General features: G+C 40.2%; 1 pseudogene; it reads right to left on the bottom strand.

The window, feature by feature from the left end:
- Window positions 1-2,244: 2,244 nt before the first annotated feature.
- Window positions 2,245-2,373, bottom strand: LOC130032275 (uncharacterized; annotated as a pseudogene).
- Window positions 2,374-16,396: the final 14,023 nt, after the last annotated feature.

Raw genomic sequence — 16,396 nt, 5'->3', positions numbered from 1 at the left:
CTGGTTCCACCCCCATCCCATGAGGCCCTGAGTGCTTCGTCACTGTAGTCTCATATCTGGCTGTCCCGTAGGCTCTGAAAGATGGTGGTCACCATGCCACTGCTGCCAGGGGGAAAAGGTGGAGAGACAAACACCCTTCCCCTCCTGGGGTGGCATGGCATCATAGTTTAATGGACAGTCCAGATGCATTTCTGCCAAAAGCAGGTGATATCCAAGATTGGTTTGTGTGCCTCTGGGATCACTGGCCATTCAGGAGCCAAAGGAGGCATTTGTGGGTGGCAACTTGGCAAGGAGAAGGGCAGGGGCATATTTATCTCCAATTCATCTGGATATTGTTCTTTATCCTTTTGCTGTAGAAGCTGTGTTCACCTGGATTTTGGGTCAATTTTTGTATAGATTAATCCGAGTTTTGACTTGCTGTGATTACAGGAGGATAGTCTCCCTTTACAACTATCTTGATTACACATTGCTGATAATTTTTGTTTTGTTTTGTTTAGTGGAGGCCCACATGCAACAATGCTCAGGGTTTAATCCTGGCTCAGTACCCAGGGATCACTACTGGCAGGGCTTGGAGGACCATATAGGATGCCAGGGGTTGAACGTGGATCAGCTGCATTCAAAGTATGCACTCTGCCCACTATCCTATTTCTTTGATCTCAGTTGACAATTATTTTTACATATCTTATTCTGGTAGTTTACAGTGTATGTATATATATATATATATATATATAATTTTATTATTTGCAAGGATTGTGAAAAGTGTCAGAGAAGGAAAGCACCAGAAATCTCTCTCTCCCCAACTAGATAACAATTACACTGACAAAATATGTCCAACATAACTATTTTGGAACCTGGAATCTGTTGAAGGATTGCACTTTTCAAGGAAAATTTGGACTGTATATCATGGCTAATTTCGGCTCTTAGCACAATAACAGTGCTCCATCCCCCACCCTCATCTACGTGGCAGGCAGCTGCACATGTGTTTCTAGAACAGCTTGCACATAGAGTGTGGGAGATAGGGTGGGCAAAAATGATCATTTTTTCCAATTATAAAGGATCTGTGCTCTAATCACTGATTGCTGCTTCTGATCACAGAGGTGCAAAGACTGGCACCTGTACTTTCAACCCTATTGTTAAAAGCCATCCTCTGGATGAAATGACTTCAAGGGGGCTGAGAACACTTTTCTGCCCCATTTTCATGTTTTCTTTAAGAAACCAAAACATTAAAGAGTAGGATATTTAAAAGGAAACAAATATATGGACTACGTATATGGGAGAAATTAGAAATTAACTACACATATTGAGGGAAAAGCTTAGAAAAAAAATAATATGAGCCTTTTAAGTTCACTTGCCAGGCTGGTCCTTGGCTTAGAGACAGCTTCTAGCAATAACCTCATGCACACTCCCAACAAAAAAGTCCTTGGGAAGGTAGAGAATTGAGATTTACTGAATTATTAGATGTCCAATTTCCAGTGTCCTTCCAAAAAAATATCAGGAGATAAGTGTGGGAACATGGCTCAGTGGCAGAGAACATGTCTTGTATGTGTGAAGCCCTGGTTTTGATCCATGTAGCTGCAAAAATAATCCCAAGATATATAGCATCTTTCTTTTCTTTCTGGAGGGTAAGAGGTACTGAGAATTGAACCAAGGCCCTCATTTATTTGAAGAATATTTACATTTCAGGTCTCATATGGTATGCAAAGAAATAGGAGGCACATTCCAAGGAAGAACAGAAATTTACAGAAATGTCCTTGAAAATGACATAATAGTGGATCTACTAGACAAAGACTTTTATTTTTTTATTTTTAAAAAATTTTTATTAGTGAAGCAACATGAGGTACAATTGTAGACTTACAAATTTTTGTGCTTGAGTTTCAGTTATGCAGTGTCGAGTACCCATCCCTCCACCAGTGCCCATTCTCCATCACCACTGATCCCAGTATCCCAGTATCCCATCCCCCCCATCCTACCCTGCCTCTGTGGCAGGGCATTCCCTTTTGTTCTCTCTCTCCTTTTGAGTGCTGTGGTTTGCAAAAGAGGCATTGAGTGGCAATCATGTTCGGTCTATAGTCTACTTTCAGCATGCATCTCCCATCCTGAGAGAATCCTCCCAACACCTTTTATTTGGTGCTCCCTTCTCTATCTGAGCTACCCTTTCCCCTAGAGTGCCCAGCTGGCCTCTAAGCCATGGAATAAACCTCCTGGTACTTATCTTGGCTATTCTTGGGTGTTAGTCTCCTATTTTGTTTACAAAGACTTTTAAAACTTTTAGAGGTCCTAAGAACTGAAGAAAGCTAGGTAAAAGTTTTCAATTAGCAATAATCATGCCTGGGATTAAACTCATTGGCTAGGATATAGTCACTGCGCAAAGGTGAACTAAAGAAAGGGTGAGAATTTAACAATGGTTTGTAAAAATTGGAAATAAACGTATATACATATATGTACATACATATATACATACACATAAAGAGATGGAAAACATGAAAATAAGACAAAAAAGAATTTTTTTGATGAAAAATACAATTAAATAAAGTGGAAACTTTACATGCGGCAGGAGGGCAGAGTCAGGATGGCTGAAAAGGAATATTTTGTTTTTTAATTTTTGGGTAACATCTGGCAACGCTTAGGGGTTAGTCTTGGTGCTGTACTTAGGAATCAGTTCTGCCAGTGCTCAGGGGACCATAAGTGATGCTGGATATTGAACCCAGGTTTGCTGCATGTAAGCAAGGAACCTTACCTGCTATACTATTGCTCCAGCCCCTGAAAAGGAATATTTTTGTGAGCACTTCTGTGGCATCATCACAAAGAATGTATAAAAGCTGAAAAGAACAGGAGACATCTCACTTAGTGAATTCACTGGAGAAAATGACCATCCTTTAGGGGACATTCAACTATACAGAAGAAAGAGTTATGAGAATTCAGAGTGAGAAGCATGTCCCTTGGGTGGAGGGATGAGAGAAACAGAGTGAAAGAAAGGCATACCGGATGTAAGATTATACCAAGATGGCTAAGAAGATAGACTTGCATCTTCGCAGCACTTGGTGGGCTGTTACTCCTGTCTCTCAACTTGACCAGGGAGCTACCACTTCCCTGAGTTGAATCCCCCACCAGACAAATTCATCTCAAATGAGTAGGCATTCCACAGAATTCATTTCTGTATTGGATCTCACAAACTGCAGTGTCTCAGAACTTCTTGAGCCCAACAAAGGGTGGTATGTCCTGGGAGCAGCCATTATGGAGGGGAGCATGATGGGAGAAAGGACCACACCTTCACCTCTGCCCAGGATGGTCTTAGCCTCAGCTTCACAGCCAGAGCTCCGGGCTCACAGTTTAGCCAAACCCACCAAACACCTAACCTCAGTTCTGCCCTGTCAGGTTCCAGTGGATGGACTTGTTGGGCCGAGTGCTTGCCTTGTGCTGGTCTACCCTGGTTCAATCTCCCTCACCCCATATGGTCCCTCCAACCCTGTTAGGGATGATCCCTGAGTGCAAAAGCAGAAGTAAGCCTTGAGCACCACTGGGTGTGCCCAATGAACAAACAAACAAATAAAAAAAAAACAGCTATTGGGCAAATCAACCCACAGGTTTGTCATGGCAGCAAGTTCAGAACCAAAGGAAGCTCTCCCAAAATGGGTGCACCAGACTTCACCTGGGACCTAAGTTGAAGAACACTGAATGAAAGGATCATGCCTATATTCACCATTGTCAGAAAGAGACTAGGAGTTGTCAGTATACAGCACAGATGGGTCCCAGTTGTCCCCAGGCCACAGTTTGGAGAAGCCATTCCTGAAAAAGCAACTGGGAGCTGTCATCCAGGAAGCCTAACAGGTGACAGACACCCCAGGGTGAGCCCCATCATCAGCCAACATCCTGAAACTGGTGTTGACAAATGCTAAAATCCCCCAGTGGTCGTGAAGATCAGCTTGTTGAACAGACATGATTGGCACATGTGACTATAATCCTCAGTCACTGCCTCATTAAATTGTATTGTGATGTCACATCCACTGCCAGACACTAGCACCAGTGAACTATGGACTGGAATGCAGGCCAGCTAGTCTTTAGGGCTAAGGCAGCTACAGGGCTCACAGGGCTCAAGTGCCACAGTTCCATTGCCACTCAGGTGCACATAATCAGAGTCACAGACTACAGCTTGATCTTACAAGCATTTAAGAAATTTGGGTGGTTTTTGGGTTGGTTTCTTTGTTTGTTGTCTTTGGGCCATGATCTGCAGTAGTCAGGGTTTACTCCTCACTCTTCACTCAGGGATCACTCCTAGTGGGACCATATGGGATGCTGGGGATGAAACCTGGGTCTGACGTGTTGTGCAAAGCAAATGCCCTATCTGCTGTACTATCACTCTCTCCCCTGCAATCATTTAAGAAGTTCTTACAAGGCTTTAGTGGCTGCCAGAAATCAGTAGATTCATAAGCACTAATCTGATATTGAGAATGAGAGCACTGGGTCACTGCTCAGAACTGGAACTGAGTGCTATTCCTTTTGTTCCCACAAAGCACCAGGAAAAATGAAAAAAAAAAATAGAAGGAATTCAGTTTTTATCAATAGATGGGGACAGAAGTCAGGAAAGTATTCAAGTACACCAGAACTTTAAGTGCTGCCTGAAGATGATGACAGAGTAATCATAGCACTTAATGTTCAATGAACTGAGGAAAACAATGGAAGAGGGGTTTAAGAAATTAGAAGAAAAATTTATGGAATAAAATTGAAAATTAATTAAAACAGAATTAGAAAACTAAAGTATATAGTAGTAGGACTCATCCCCACAATGAAAGAAACCAAAACTTTTGTTAGTAACCTTAAGCATAAGATTCACAAAATTATCGATAAGGAAAAGGCAATAGACAGCAGATTAAAAATAATGAAGACAATTTAAAAATATTTAATGGAAAATAATGAAAGTTAACAACCTCAAAATCATAGGAATTCCTGAAGGAGAGGGGAAGAGGAAAAACATCCAGTGGAAGAGGTAATAGCTGAGAAATTCCTCAGCATAAGAAGAACTTGTGTACTAATTCTTTTTTTTTTTCTTTTTGGGTCACACCCGGCAATGCACAGGGGTTCCTCCTGGCTCTGCGCTCAGGAATTACCCCTGGCGATGCTCAGGGGACCATGTGGGATGCTGAGAATCGAACCCTGGTTGGCTGCATGCAAGGCAAACGCCCTACCTGCTGTGCTATTGCTCCAGCCCCATGTACGAATTCTTGAGGCTCAAAGAGAAGTAGCGAACAGAACAACATCAAGACACATCGTAAACAAAATGTCAAGAGCCAAAGGATATATAGGCTCCTTAAAGCTACAAGGGAGAGCAAAGCTTCAAATAATAAGGAAAACAACATAACACATCATATTTCTCAAAAGAAAAATAAAAGCAAGAGGAAAATGTAATGCTATATGCAAATAATCTAATGCAAATAATCTGCAACCAAGAATCTTCACCCTTGGGGCCAGGAAGATAGTACAGAAGTTAAGGGACTTGCCTTGCTGAGGCTGGCCCCAGTTCACCCTGGCATAGGATATGGTCCCCCGAGCACTGCCAGGAGTGACCAGAGCACAGAGCCAGGAATAAGTGCTGAGTGTTGGCCCAAACTCCCCCCCCTCCCTGAAAGAATTTTATAAGCTGCAGTGTTACTCAGATGTGAGGGAGTGATAAAAAACATTCTCAGAGAAGCAATAGTTGAAGATATTTGTTTCACCCAAACCAACTTTGCAAGAAATGTGAAATGGTCTCTTATAAAAAAAAAAAAAGGAAAATGGCAAAAAGAACTAAAATCCTCATAGAAAAATGTCTATACATTCCTTTATAAAAATAATTTTTATAAATATAAATGGACTGAACTCTCCTATCAAAAAGTCAGACTTGCTGAATAGATCAGGAAACAAAATATAACTTTCTGCTCCCTATAAAAGACACATTTGACATCCCACAGCTTCTGCCATGTTAAACATGCTTCACAGCTAATTTTGGGAGAGACACTAAACCAAGCTGATAAAACTTATAGGTACACTGGTCTTTAGTATGAAAACTCTGGGGCCTTCTTGAAGTGGGGGTGGGCAGGCAGCCTCCTTCCACCATTCCCAAACTGCTGGAAGCCTCAGAAGTCAAGCCCACATCCCATAGACCCCACCATGTAAACTTCATGTAAAAAGTCAACTTGATAGCCTCACAACTAATCTTGGGAGGATGCCAAACCAAGCTGACAAAATTCACAGGCAGACCGGTCTTCAGGCTAAAAACTCTGGGGCATTCTTGGGAGTGGGGCAGCCCAAGAATCATTCATATTCCACAGATCCTGAAGCTCCTGAAACATGTGACCGTGTGACACTCCAAATTCCACAATACTCACAGTCCAGTAGGAGCACAATAAGTTATAGGGGAAAGTAGCATAGAAACCCACTAAGCTCAATAAGCAAAAACAGTATAGAAGGCTCCAATAGCATCAAACAGCTCAGTAAGTCCTCAGTGATTCTAATAGCACCATTGTAAAATATAACATTTTTTTTTTCCTTTTTGGGTCACACCTGGCAATGCACAGGGGTTACTCTTGGCTCTGCACTCAGGAATTACTCCTGGTGGTGCTCAGGGGACCATATGGGATGCTGAGTATTAAACCTGGATTGGCCGTGTGCAAGGCAAATGCCTTACCCACTGTGCTATTGCTCCAGCCCCCCAAGATATAACAATTTTTACAAATTTTATTTTGCTGAACTATTTTTTTTTTTTTGCTTTTTGGGTCACACCCAGCGATGCACAGGGGTTATTCCTGGCTCATGCACTCAGGAATTACTACTGGCGGTGCTCGGGGGACCATATGGGGTGCTGGGAATCCAACCCAGGTCGGCTGTGTGCAAGGCAAACACCCTACCCGCTGTGCTATCACTCCAGCCCCTGAACTATTTTTTGATAATTCCACTTACCATTTTATTGTAACAGCAATATAAAATAAATTATTTTGTGCTTGCTAAGGGAGCAGGCTTGGCGGGGGGGGGGGGTGGTGGTCATTGGATGGGAAACTGGGAAAAATGGTAGAGGGAAGGTCACTGTGGTGGTGGGATTAGTGTTGGAACATTGAATACTTAAAACAACTGTACTATGAACAACTTTGAAAACCACCGTGTTTAAATAAAGTTAACACAAAGAGACTTATTGATCTTTCACCATGCGCTCACGTAGGCTAATGATAGACTGAAGAAAGCATGGACAGCTATACTTGTCAGACCAAATAGCATGCAAGCTAAAGAAAATAATAAGCAATAGGGACAGATGTTATTTACTAGTTAAGGAATCAATAGAACAGGAGGATTTAATTCTTATCAACATGTATGCATCAAATGAAGGGGCAACAAAATTTATAAAGCAATTGCTAATAGCCTGGAAGAGGCACAATGACAGTAACACAATAGCTGTGGAAGACTTTTTTCATTGTTGAACAGATCAACCAGAAAGAACATAATAAAGAAACAAGAGCTCTAATTGAGGAACTGGAAGAAATGTGTTTAGTAGACATATACAGAACTCTTCATCCCCAGAAGTGAAATACACAATCTTCTCCAGTGCACATGGAATATTCTCCAAGACAAATCACATGTTGGGACGCATGTGTTCATAAAGTCATAAAAATAGAAGTTATATCAAGGATCTTTTCAAACCATAGTGTCATGAAGGTAGAAATGAATCATAAAAACAATGTTGGGAAAAGCTCTAACATTTGGAAATGGAACAACTTATTATTAGCTATTGGATCAAAAAGAAAATCAAAGGAGAAAAAAAAGATACCTCAAATTAGAATGTAGACACAAACTATCTAAACCATGGGACACAGTAAAATCAGCACTACGGGGAAGTTCATAGCAATAGGCTTACATCAGGAGAAAAAGAAAAGGCTCAAATCAATGCCTCATCTTCACAGCTTGAAAAACTAGAAAAAAAGAACAACAAATGGATTTCAAAGTTAATAGAAGAAAGGAAATAATAATTTGAAAAAATAGAGTAGAAATCAGTGGCATAGAAATCAAGAAAACAATTCAGAAGGATCAATAAAACCAGGAGTTATTTGTTCCCAAAAAAAGATAAGATTGACAAACCCTTTGCTAGACTTGTGAAAAACAAAAGAGAGAAAACCTAAATTACTGAATCAAAGATGAAGGGGAGAATTTACAACAGACACCTGAGAAATAAAAAAGATCACAAGAGGCTACCAAGTCAGTAAGATAAAGAATCTAAAAGAAATAGGTTAATTCTTAGAATGATATAGGTTCTTAAAATTGTCAGGAGAAAGAAAAAAATCTGAAAATACCAATCATAAGTAAGAATATTGAAAGAGTAATTTAAAATGTCCTCAAGAACAAATGCCCAGATGGATTTTACCAACTAGTGAGTTCTACCAAGACTTCAAAGAAGACTAATTGCCCATATGCTTCAGACTTTTCCAAATTATTCTGGAGATAAAAATCATTTGTAACAGCTTTCTATGAACTAACACTAATACCAAAATCAATTAGAGATATCATTTTAAAAAAAATTACAGGCTGATATTCCTGATGCAAAAATTACAGGCTGATATTCCTGATGCAAAAATCCTCAACAAAATCTTAGTAGATCAAATGCAACAATGTATCAAAATAATGTCCCAAACCATCAAATATCCAGGAATAAACTTTTTTGTTTTTGGTATTTGGGCCACACCCAGGGATTGCTTCTATTGGAACTTGGACCAAATGGGGTGCCAAGGTCGAACTTGGGTTGACCAAGTGTGTGGAAAATATCCTACCCACTGTACTATCTCTTTGGCCCAAACATCCAAGAAGAATTAGAAAAGTTTATACATTGAATACTATACACACTATTGAAAGAAATAGGAGACATCAGGAAATGAAAGAGGATTTCATGTTTGTGTATAGAAAGAATTAACATATCAAAATAACCCTCCTACCCAACACATTATACAGATGTAATTCCCATTGAAATTCCAATGACATTATTAAAAGTCTTAGAAAAATTTTTACCAAAATTTGTATGGAATCATAAATCTCCATGAAGATCCAAAGCAACTTTGAACAAAACCAAAATGGTTTTGCATTTCTCAACTTCAAATTATACTATGATGCTGTAATAACCACTCTCTGGAATAAAGATAGACTTTCAGATCACAGAAACAGGCTTAAGAGCCTGGCAAGAAACCTTCATTTTTATGGACTGCACTGTCTTACTGTTGTTCATCGATTCGCTCGACTGGGTACCAGTAATGTCTCCAGTGTAAGACTTGTTACTGTGTTTGGCATATCAAATACACCAGGGGAGCCTGCCAGGCTCTGCCATGTGGGCAGGATATTCTCGGTAGCTTGCCGGGCTCTCCCAAGAGGGACTGAGGAACTGAACCCCAGTCGGCCCCGTGTAAGGCAAACACCCTACCAGCTGTGCTATGGCTCCAAGATTCTCATTCGATCAGGCACATCCCTTCTTCCCATTTAGAAAAAGAATCACTAGTTTATTTATTAGCTGAACTATAAATGGAAGGTTCTGAGCATCTGATAGGCTCAACTGATTCATCCAGTTCTCGAATGTGCCGGTGGTCTCTGCATCTCGAGCAGCACGGCTTTTGGCACGTGCAGGAACATCCTCTCACATCCAGGAGGAGCACGGCCTCCGCACGAAGCCTCTAGCCCCAGTTCAGCCCGAGCCACGCCCCTCTCAGCAGGCAGCTGGAGCACCGGAGCACGAGTCAATCTCTGGGTGCCGAGTTTATGGACAATTAATCTAATATATCCAAAACACTAAAACCAGCAAGCAAACAAAAAACTGAGTCAACCAAAGATCATATATTGGTAAAACTGAGGGAGAGAAAACATTTTCAATTAAACCAAAGCAAATCAAATAAAACAATAAATGACCATTAGAAAACTGGTATTTTATCTATTTATTGTATATTTTGTTTTGGGAGCCTCACCTAGTGGTATTCAGAGCTTACTCCTGGCTCTGTGCTCAGGGATCACTCCTAATGGGCTCAGGTGATCACTTCTGATGGCCTTACCTGCTGTACTATTTCTCTGGCCCCAGAAAAGTTGTTATTTTAACAATAATTTGTGATTGAATTTTTGTTTGTTTTCTCCATGATTTAAGAGACTAATGCATATAAAGAAAAATTAATCATTAGTGTGGAAGCTATATTGATTTTAAATTCCAAATTTTAGTTTTTATACAGTTTAGGAAACTAAAAAATTATCAGTTTATGTTTTGAGGTACACTCTATATAAAGATATAATTTGTGGCATAAACAAACAAAAAGGGTGGGATCAGAGATTCAAAGGACAGAGTTTTGTTGTTGAAGTTAAACTGGTAAAAATACAAATTACAGTGTTAAAACTTGAGATTTTAAACATAATCCCCATGGTAACCACAAAAAAAATAGCTCTTGAATATACACAAAGGGATATGCAAATGGTCACCTAAATATTTCACCCCAAATCAACTAAATATAGAAGAATATAGAAACTGAGAGACAAAAAGCTAGAAATTAGATAGAAAAAATAGCACAATAGCAGAAGTAAATCTCTCTTTAGCAGCAATGACTTAAAATATAAAAACATTAAACTATTCAGTCAAAAGCCAGAATTAGGTAGAATGAATATAAACCCTTGACCCTGGGGCAGGAGAGACAGGACTGTGAGTAGAGCTGGGTTTGACTCTGGTACCCCATATGATCTCCTGAGCACTGCAGAAATTACCTCTGAGCACAGAGATAGGAGTAGCCCCCAAACAAAAGTAAAATCAAAAGAACAAAAACCTTTGGCTGAACTATATGCTAATAAGTGACTAATAAGTGACTCACTCGAGGTTCAAAAACAAAAACAAGTTTAAAGTGAAAAAATAATAATAAAGTGAAATAGATATTCCATACAAATAATAACCAAAATAGTTTAGATGTGACTATATTTATACAGACAAAAGAGATTTTAAATTTAAAAGTTTATAGATGAAGAATAATGTTGCATTTTCATGAAATGTTAAATACATGAGGAGATATTAGGATTAGTGAGAAGGTATTATTTTGTAATTTGTACAAATAAAAATATAAAGCAATAGCAGACAGAATTGAAGGGAGAAATAAAACAGTTCCACAGTAATAGTTGGAGATCAATAGCCCATTTTCAGTAAAGGATAAGACAACTAGAAAAACGATGCATAAGGAAAACCACAACAAACAAAAACAAGCAACACAATAAACTAGATGGATCCAACAGACATACAGAATAATCTACACAACAACTATGGCATACTCTTATTCTCAAGTACACATACAGGCATTTTTTTGGATAAGACAATGAAAAATTAAGGCTCAATAGTAAAAAATAGGTATCTTTAAAAAAATAGTTATCTTTGATCACAATGGGATAAGATTAGGAATCAGTAACAAAGGTAAAAATGGAAAATCCATAAAATTGTGGAATTTACATGATACACATTTGTGGTGGGGTGAGACTCCCAAGTAGTGCTCAGAGCCCTTTTCCCTGCAATTTTTGGCTAGCTGTGCTGGATGGTCTAATTTTAAGGCCCAAGAATGTGGTGGCATTTGGGCCACTGGTGCTGGGGACCACCAGAGCCACTCCTGTGGTGCTTGAGGGTCTCCAAGGCTATATCCCGCAAGTCCTCCTTATTTAAATACATACCTTAATGCCGACAAAATGTTGTTTATTAGAATGTGCTATAGGAAACCATTTGTGACATATCCATCAAGAGATATATCTTACATATTGTATATAGGTATATACATATGTAAGCCTATGCATATATAATTCAATGATGATTCAATATAATAATATAAAGTTTAATTCATTTAAAATTAAAATTTGTTTTAAAAAGAGAAGTGTACTCTAGAAAATAATTTTAAAAGCTGTCTTAGGACAAGGAATGTGGCTTGGCAATAAAGTATATACCTCATAGTTGGTTTTAGGTTCAGTTTCTTGCACCACAAAACAAAAACAAACAAAACAAAACCGTTTTAAAATGATAAAATAATGGATAAATGAACACCACTGTTGGATTATGTGGAGGGCTTATAAGAATTATAAGATGTTGATCAGGAGGAGACACAGTGTAGATGTTTTCTTTCTTTTGTTAAATAATTTTTTAATTAGTTTTTTTGGCTTTTTTCTTTTTTTTAATGTCCACATCTAGCGGTGCTCAGGGCTTACTCCTGGCTCTGCGCACAGGAATCACTCCTGCAGGACTCTGGGGACCATATGTGTCATCAGGTCAGCTGTGTACAAGGCAAGTGCCCTACCTTTTGTACTATCTCTCCAGCCCCAATTTAGTTATTTTCTAAGAGAGGGTGGTTAATTTTGTTCCCTGTTTCCATTTTCATATTGATCAGCTGATTTACCTCAGACCCAAGTTATCTCCAAACATGAGTGCTGAGTTCTTTTTAGACATACCAATTTGACTCTGGGACAGGAGTAACCTCAACAGAAGCCAAAGGCCTTACAAGGAAAATTCCCTATAAACAGAAAAAGGAGTTGCTACATTAACCAGCTACAGCAATAGATACTAAGTAATGGAGAAGAACGCTGGCTCCAGGTACCAGACAGTGACTGATACAGGAGGTGATTCAACCCAGACATTCAGGTGGCAGATGAGCACTCTTGGAGATGCAAGTTATGCATTTGAATAGGAAGAATGAGATCACTGTTCTCTACAACAGCATGAGGCTCTTCAGCCTTGCAAGTCTCCTCTCCTCTCCTCTCCTACACTGAGCATTCCTCAGGAGGCTTTTTTCCTTCTTACTTGTGTGGCCTTTGTGCCTTGTGTGAGCTGATCACAGCATCCAAGTTTCATGGCTTTCAAACTACAGCTGAATTCCAGCCCCACCAGCATGGGGTGCAGCTGAGTTCCTGCTTTTCTAGTTCCTAGCAGCGCTTCTGCTGGGGATAAAACATCAGCAGCAATGGAGTTGCAAACAGGGTATGACTCTTGTGGGATCATTCGGGCCTGAGGTCATTGAGTCCCTGCCTGCATGTCCATGGCAGAGAGAGAAAGAATGATCTAACTAACAGCTCCAGCAATTATACTGTAGGACTTTTCCAACAGAGCATAACACAGAAAAATCATTTTCTCTATTTCACCAGAGATAGCTTTAACATCCAACATCAAGCCAAAGCAGCAACATTTTAATTCCAATAACAGTGGCACATGGCAATGATGGGAGTCACCACAGAGTGGAATGGCTCTTTTATGAAGAGCTGGGTCTTCTGCAAGCATATTTCTGGCTTGACTAGCTATGGCCTACAGGCTTTACTTTCTGTTTGTTTGTAAAAAGAGTTTCATTAGTTGTGAATGATAACAGTAACCTATGTGCCCATTAACTGTCAATGTTTGATATTGTTAATTAACTTTGTGGTATTATTTATCTATATGTGAAAATCTGGCATGTACTCCTCCTACCCTTCGCTCTCTCTCTCCCTCCCTCCCTCCCTCCCTCCCTCCCTTCCTTCCTTTCTTGTGTTTTTCGGACCACAGCTGACAATGCTTAGGGTTTACTTCTGGCTCTACACTCAGGAATTACTCCTGGTGGTACTTAGGGACCATATGGGATGATGGAATTGAACCCGGGTTGACACCCTACTTACCAGAAAAATCATTTTCTGTATTACCAGAACCATTTTCTTTCTCTTTCTCTTTCTCTCTACCCCTCCCTCCTTTCCCTTCCCTTTTTCCTTCCCTTCCCTTCCTTTCCCTTTCCTTTCCCTACTGCTGTGCTTCTGTCCCTGAACTGTTATTTTTAAAAGCAAGTCTGATCACATTATTCTTGCTTAAGCTTTTAGAAACTCTTTCTTGGTGGGTGGGGAGACAGATTGGGTCATACCCAGTGGTGCTGAAGAGCTGCTAATTTCTCAATGCTCAGGGGATTATGTGGTGCCAGGGACTAAACCAGCGGAAGCTGCATACAAGGCAAGCACCTTTATCCCTATACTTTCTAGTCCAATTTGAATCTCTTAAGTAACTCCTTGTTACCATATTACCAAGGGGTCTAGTTCCACAAACTAGCAGAACACCACAACTGACTCTTGTCTCTATTATTAATTTCATCTTCTGCTGTACAACTAATCATCCAAACTTGGTACTTGGTTCTTGGATTCCTTTTTTTTCCTTTTATTTTAAAAAACTTTTTTAAACACCATGGCTTATGAAAGTTGTTCATAATACAGTTATTTAAGGCATTCCAGTGTTCCAATGCCAATCCCTCCACCAGGGTGATCTTCCCTCCACCATTCTCCCCAGTTTCCCACTCCACCCCCAAAACCTGCCCACATGGCAGACAGAAAATAACTTATTTTATATTGCTTGTTACAATAAAATGGTAAGTGAAATTATAAAAAAAATTCAATGAAAATGGGAAAATTGTTATATCTTACAATAGGGTTATTAAAGTCTTTGTCTGAGGAGTTACTAAACTGTTGCTAGTTGAGCCTTCTTTGTTACTGTTTTTGATTATTGAGCTCAGTGGGCTTCTGTGCTACTTTCTATCAAATTTGCTGTGCTCCAACTGCAATGTCAGGATTAAGGAACTAGGAGGTTTCACAGGAGCACATATGTGGCTGTATGTTCCATGAGCTCCAGAATCTTTAGAACTGGGATGATTCTTGGCCTGCCCCCCGCCCCCCGCTCCCAAGGAAGCCTAAGAGTTTTAAGCCCAAAGATTGGTGTACCCATGAGCTTCGTTGGCTTGGCATCTCTTCCGAGATGCTGTGAAGCTGGGCTCTCTACATGGCAGTGGATGTGGTATGTGGGTGTGGCTTTGGGAGCTTCTGGCTGTATGGGTGGTGGGAAGAGGCTAACCAGACCCCATCCTAAGAAGACCCCAAAGTGTTTAGCCTGAAAACTGGTGTACCTGGAATTTTTATCAGCTTGGAGTTTCTCTGAGAATAGTTATGAAGCAGTGAAATTGGGCTACTTGTATGCAGTGGCCATTGGGGTGAGTACGGCTGCCAGACTTCATCAGGGCAGGCATTTGGCCCGCCACCCTGCTGAGGGGGCCCAAGTCTGAAGACAAGTATACCTGAGAGTTTATCAGCTTTGCCTGGCGTGTCCTCTAGGATTATTCATGAAGCTGGACCATTTATATAGTGACAGCTGGGGTGAATTCCCTTTTTTATTCATAGTCCCTCATTTCAAATTTTCTACAGCTATTTCGGAAGTTATATACTCTTTTTCTATTCTTGTATTGATTACTGTGGATATTTTTTTGGCTTTTTGGGTCACACCCGGTGATGCACAGGGGTTACTGCTGGCTCTGCACTCAGGAATTATCCCTGGCGGTGCTCAGGGGACCATATGGGATGCTGGGAATCGAACCTGGATTGGCCGCGTGCAAGGCAAACGCCCTACCCGCTGTGCTATTGCTCCAGCCCCCTACTGTGGATATTTTAACATAAATACTTAATAATGTTTATGTAAGGGACAGGCCCAAAATGGACCACCACCAGAATTAATTTAGCTTAGCTTAATAGGAACCTGCATTGCAAAATAACTTGTTTTTCAAGGAACAGGTCTAGATAAGCTTTTTCAGATCCGCTTTATAGGAGCCTGCACTGCAAAATAAGTGGTTTTTCTGCCCCTGACCAAGGAATTCAGATACAGGTACTAGAAGGGTGGGGGTCAGACCAGATAACCGGATGTCTCTCGTAAGACCCATGTTGCAAGACCCAGGACTGCCTTAAAAACCTGTCAGTTCCTAAGGACCGACGCAAAATGCTGATCTTTAAACTATAGGCTAAGAAGTGATGTACCCTTAATTGGATTGGTTAGGAAAGCATATGTTGTTACAAATCTATTGGCTATGAAATGCGCGGGCTTTGCTGTAACGGCCAGTGAAGGCCTATATAAGATCCCCTTTGAAGAGGTTCGGGGTCTTGCCTCACCTAACTGACCTGCGTGTCTGTGTAGGCGGCTTGACCCTGGCTAGCCAGTCTTACAATAAACCTTGCTTGCTGTTTGCAGTCTCTGGAGTCTCTTTGTCGTTAAAGGGAGATCACAATCCGCGCCCTAACAGTTTATAGTTAATTTTTTATTATTCTTCACACCCCATCCCCTATACAAGGATCTTAGGCAGTTTGACTCCCTTCTCTTTTCAGCGATCAAACTAATTTATTGTCATATGTTTTAATAGTCTTTGAAAAGTCCAACAGACGTCATTATGTCTGTTTTTCACAGTTTATATGCATCCATGTGTTTTCCACTTTCTTTGTTTTGATTAATTCTGTGTCTTGCTCCTACTATCTGAGGTCACTAAGCACTTGTTGTCTGAACAATTCCCTTTATAATTTTCTTTATCTGAAATTACTTTACCATGATTCTTTTTGGGGGAGGAGAGTGGAGCACACCCAA

The sequence above is a fragment of the Sorex fumeus genome, unplaced genomic scaffold, assembly GCF_029834395.1.
Source record: "Sorex fumeus unplaced genomic scaffold, SorFum_2.1 ptg000047l, whole genome shotgun sequence".
Classification (NCBI taxonomy): Eukaryota; Metazoa; Chordata; class Mammalia; order Eulipotyphla; family Soricidae; genus Sorex; species Sorex fumeus.
Note: the sequence above shows the minus strand (reverse complement) of the source record. Positions and strands in the feature narration are given on the sequence as shown.